This window comes from Cyprinodon tularosa, unplaced genomic scaffold, assembly GCF_016077235.1.
Source record: "Cyprinodon tularosa strain WSP-4 unplaced genomic scaffold, ASM1607723v1 ctg808, whole genome shotgun sequence".
Taxonomy (NCBI): Eukaryota; Metazoa; Chordata; class Actinopteri; order Cyprinodontiformes; family Cyprinodontidae; genus Cyprinodon; species Cyprinodon tularosa.
In genome coordinates this window covers 12,422-17,999 of record NW_024039572.1, presented here as the reverse complement: position 1 = coordinate 17,999, position 5,578 = coordinate 12,422, and the positions used below count along the sequence as shown (strand labels likewise).

Genomic DNA, 5,578 nt, shown 5'->3' with positions numbered 1-5,578 from the left:
CATGATTATACCTGGAAACAAAATACACAAGTTCAACCAATAATCCAGAAGTATTAGCTTTAGCCTAAACAAATAAATAGATGGAAACTGCAACCTCATGCTACACAAACAAACCCGGGATAGTAAGTGAAGCAAAGTTATAAACTAATGTTTAAATTTAAGCATTATGAATCAGAAATAAGAATAAGGGACAAGTGGTGAATGCAAACTGAACCACTTTGTCACACTATAGTACAGCGGTTTGGGAGATTGGTGGTTATTATGTTTCTCTGTGAGGGGGGGTCTGACCTGACAGTTCATGTAAACATATTAAACTGGTCATCTTGCAGCGTCTGAACAAATTAGCTCTATAAAAGGACAGGAAAAGCATAAAAAAAGTTAGTGGAGGCAAAATACTGCGAAACCAAACTAACTGCATTCTGTAACAAACCATACAAACAAGTTAGTGGTCGTTGTTCATCGATGGCAGTTCCAGAAAATGTTGGTAGAGGTGGCCAGTTTGCACAGAGGGGAGGATGAAAATGAAAAGGTGCTAAAAAATATTTTACAGTCAATCTATGCTGATCACAATAAACAACAGGAACATGAATTCAAACATCTATATTTTCCAAATAAATCACTAAAAACAGACCAGATATTCATGAGGCCCTTGCAAATAAAGCTCCACACATATTTATACATCGGTCGAGATTAAATAAAAATGTTTTCTACATAATATATACAATTAATGGGTTGAGCAGTAATTCTTTATCTCTAATAATATAGTAGACTCCCTATATGACTGCAGAGACAAACTCTCTCCTATAAAACCTAAAAAAGAATTTGTGTCTTGGTCCTTTTTAATTGTATTTTATTGTCATAAATAACTTTTTGCTGTATTTTTCTTGTCAGTTTTTGGTTAATAATTTCCCTCTCATGCACGAATTATGATAAACTCAGTCAGGATCTTTTTACTAAGTGTTTTTATGAATCCTTAGGAATGTTAAATTGGTTTAAAAACATGCTTTTATCTTTATTTTATAAAGAATTATTTATTCATCTGCCCTCAGGTTAATATAGTCTATTAACCTGAGGGCTTTAACATCTAAACAGGAGAAGCGGCGCAAGTGAAATTAGACACTGCCGTCAGACAATATACTAATTTCTAAATATTTTAACTCAGGTTCAGAACACTGTTACCTGCTCCGCTGGTTTTGCCACAGAGGTCGAAAATGAAATGACGTGTGCCCTCTGGGCCACCGTAATCTGCTCAGGCTACTTGTAAGTGCACAGCCTGCCAAATGTTGAAAGGGCAATATTATTGCCATTACTATGAATATATAATATAAATTCACACATTCAGTAATAAGATGTTACAGGGCATGATATGGTCATTTAAGAAGGGGGATGATTTTTAAGATTTGTTTTAAGACGCCTTCACCCCTCATTCCCCATCAACTCGAGTACTGCTCTTGGTTCTCGGTTGGAGGCATCCATTGAACCTCCTGGGATTCTTGGTCCATGCAGTCCTGTTCTTGCGGTTCTTCCGTTTCTCTGCTGTCTGCTCTGATGGATCCTTGCTTTGCTCTTCTAGCTTCTTCTTCTTAGGTACCAGGATCTTCTCTCCTTCCTCGGTGTTGTCAAAAGCCTCATTGAGAGCTTCAACCATCTCCTCTGCAGAATCCACGCTTGCTTGATCTGCTCCTCTGATTTGCTCATCGGGATTCTTCAGACGGTGTCACTGTTTCTTCTCCAGCTTGGTCTTAGCCTCTGGTGTTTCTTTGTCCTCCCTGCAGATCAGGAACAGATGAACACCGTCACCTTCTAACCACGGAAGAGATGGAGTCCTGCTGCTTAAGGTTGTACTCACTCAGAATACACAGCTCAGGACTTTCTTCTTCTTCCTCACCTTCTGTGCCTTGACTTTATAGTTCTTCAGATCACTCAGCTCCTCCTTCTCAGACCTTAGGAAGCAAAGACAGACGTTACTAAATAATCAGAACTATTCAAACATCTTAATCTGTCCAGTCAGTACCTGAACCTGCAGGTCTTCCTCAGCGAGCACCAGCGGTTCAGCTCCTTGTCATCAGCATTCAAGATGGAGGTGGAAAAAAGAGGTTATTTTGTCGAATTAAAAGAAGTCCACACAGTAAAGTAAACTACTTTAGGTAGCAGCTTCATCTCACTGGAATATGGTTTGCTCAGAGAGCAGATTGGAGTGAGATCATTCCTTGGTCAGAGCTCTCTCCATAGGAATACCAGATCAGAAGGAACAGATCTTATTACTGCAGAGTAAAAATCACTGAGCTCCATCCATTAAAGCTGCTCATCAACAGCTCACATGATATCTAATCATTTTGAGCTTTTAATGATGATGTGCTACTGTACAAAGCCTCGAACTCAAAGCTATTCCTGACATTTTTAACTGAAAAAGCTTCCTGGATGGGAAGCGAAATGTCTTCAAACTTGGAAACAAATTTCAGCGTATTGTTTTTAATTGTCTTTTTTTGGAATATCATTAAGGTGGTATTTCTCTTTTCATGGAGAATCAAACACATGACTTCATTATTATATTTAGTAACTTTTATGACCTATTTGTTTCTCCATTCTCCATGTGCCCATCCCAGAGGTGTATATTAGTGATGGGTTAATGAGGCATCTTGAAGCCAAACTCTATTGATCCTGCATTGTTACTGTCTCACAGCATACTGACACCTGCTGGACATTTAAAGACACTACAGGCAGCTTATTTGACAAACTAAACTGAATTGATTTGATAACCTAGTACAATTATATAATTTAAGTTATTGTAGGTGATATCGTATTTTAAATCCTATTTTTAAAACAACAAGTAAAGAAAAAACTGTAAATAAACTAAGAGTCAATTTGAAATTAACTTTATCTCAGATAAGTTGAGTGATAGTGGAAAGGAAAAGTATGAAACAATGAGAAGATTAAAATAAAAAAACACAAAGCCTGAAACGTTCCTAGTCTTTTTATGCTGCTACAAAATTCTTGATGATTTTAATGATAGACCATGTTAACAGATAGGTTTTTAAACACAGTTTAGTGTGTCAGTCAGTTAGAAACAACTCCTGTATCGGTCGCATAACTTTCTTGAAACAAAACATGCAGCAATACAGTGTTTTGCCCTGTAGGCCTGAGGCATCTGTGTTACTACACCCATCACTAGTGTAGAGAAAGTTTTCTATAGATCAGTTTGGAGAGTAGCTGCCTTGCATTCTCAAAATAGTGGGTTCATTTCTAACCCATTTGCCCCCGTGGGGAAAGCACTTAACCCCAGGTTGTCTACCAATCTGTGTAACTGTGTGCATGTGAGTGAATGTGGTTCTAGTGCTCTGAGGTGCTGGTATGACTAGAAAGGCACCATATAAATTCAGTCCATTCAGAGATGCTATTTGAACTGCAAAAAAGGTTAATTTTCTTGAAATTATGTGCAGTGTCAAATTTCATGCATGAAATTACATTTTCTGGCTCTCACTAAATTTGCATTCAATTGAACAATTTAGTGCATGATGGGATTCAGTGTTCTGCTTCTCATTCTTGGAGAATGCACAAAAGAACTTCTTTTTCAGGCATCTTTTTAAGTAGTTGCACAATTTTTTTATTTTTTTATTTCAATGACAACGATAAATTAAATCAATTGGATTTATGGATTCTAAAGTAACTAAGCCTGTATACTAAGAACCATTCTCTCTTTTTTCCCAGGCATAGCATTATAACCTTAGATTTCAAATCTTTTAAGAATATCTATCCATCTTTGTTTCTCCTTTTAAAGGTTGTATTTAAATGTAACAGCAGCCTCTTCTATATACAGACCACCCCCAGGTACTATAAAAGATTTCATGCGGTCTGAAGAAAGTAGAGACAGGTCTTTGAGGAAAGTACGTTTTAATTCCAAACCTTTTCTATTTCACTTCTCCTTGGTTTGTTTGCTTTGGTATTTTTGACTCTATAGGAAGAGAGCTGTTTTTTTCACTTGAGTGCCTTAAATCCAGTTCTTATAGCTTGTAGATTAATTCTTTTTATGGAGCTTCCCCGAGGGACCTTCTTTATAGTAGTGAGTATAATAAACATTGTATAACATTACTATACATGTACAGCTTGTCATGTTGGGTTCAAGGCGTCTAACCCACATGCAGAAACACTCGTGAGACAGGGAAAAAGTTCAAAGGTTTATTTACAAAATATACAATGAGTATGAACTGGTCCTTGGTTCGGCAGACAGGTCACGAGGGGAACACCACTGAGGAGGACAGAGAGGTTAGTGTTGATCTAGGTTAACCGCAGGTTTTCTGATGTTGGAGTTAATACCTGCTCAAGGGTGGAACGGAGCTGCAGGGGGGGAACCTTGAGGGTCCAGAGGCTAGTCGGCAGGCAGAGGGCTGGGGTCAGAGGCTTAACTGAGTGCAGGCAGGCAGATTCCAGACAGAGATCACTCTCCAGGATTTCAGGTCTTCAGACAGGACTCAATCTGTGAGGCAGAGAGAAACAGGGTCAGGCAGGTTCACAAAAGTCAGAGATTCAGATGTGGTTGTTTGGCTCAGGTCTAGCTCTACCATTACTGGCAAACACTCTGGCAGGGAAGTGTTAGCCTCCTCCTGCTTAAATAGGGCTTCCTGATGAGCAGATGGAAGACAGGTGTTGCAGTCAGCTCATGCCCCCAGGAGACCTTGCGCACCCTCTGGTTGAGAAAGTGGACAAAGCCTCCAGATCCCAACACAGCTGGACAAACGCTTACCTCAGAGCGGGGAAAGCCGAACCAGGGAGGAGGCGGGAGGACTCTATGCTTGCCTGACGCTGCAGAAGGCGATTGTCCAGGTGACCAGAGAGCTGACGTGGATTTGTCATTCTCTTGATCAAAAAGACATAAAAATGTTTAAAAAGTAGTCCAGCAACTTTTTGTAATTTTGGCTGAGAGATAAGAAGGTAAAAAGTAAGGAAAATGTGAGCAAGCGGGAAGCCTGTCTGTCTGTCTGCAATTAAAATAATGATGATGTTCACAAAATCGAACTTTAGTATTCCTATATTTATATAGTAATATTATATTTAGTAGCATTTAATACATTGAAATTGTATGTACATAGGCAAAAATTGTTACATATTTCAGGTGGGAAAACAGTTGACACAGTTTATAACAGAAGAAGACACAGGTCGTCACTAGGGACTAAAGACTGGGAAATATCTCTTTGGCATTTAACAAATGAACTATGTGGGAAATATTTTGACATAATCGCCTCTAAATTCTAAAACAGTAAGTGGGGTGACTCAGGGATGCCAAAGTAAGCCAACTGTGGTAAAGCCTACTTGGTACAATTATTGTACAATTGCCATTTCTCATATGTATAAAAAAATACCAATATTTTCTCTCTTTTAAAGAAGTAGAAATTGCAATTGCAAGAAGTGTTTTTTTCAGGTTCACAGTGAAGATGTTTCCCCTGACTAAAATTAAAGATCAGATTTTTTTTACTCTGAAGCTAGTAAACAAGGCTTTCTGTCTATGCCTTTAAGCGGTTTGTCAAACCATTAGTTTTTCCACTGCAGAACTAATTTGCAGCGCTCCTGAACCAGGAGAGAG

At 38.6% G+C, this 5,578-nt stretch overlaps 1 long non-coding RNA gene across 1 annotated transcript; it reads right to left on the bottom strand.

Moving 5' to 3' along the window:
- Positions 1 to 829: 829 nt before the first annotated feature.
- Positions 830 to 2,932, bottom strand: LOC119774302. Its single transcript, XR_005279513.1, has 3 exons — positions 2,015 to 2,932; positions 1,850 to 1,943; positions 830 to 1,769 (listed from the first exon to the last, which is right to left on the bottom strand). It is a non-coding gene; the product is annotated as an uncharacterized LOC119774302 (long non-coding RNA).
- Between the last annotated feature and the right edge of the window lie 2,646 nt (positions 2,933 to 5,578).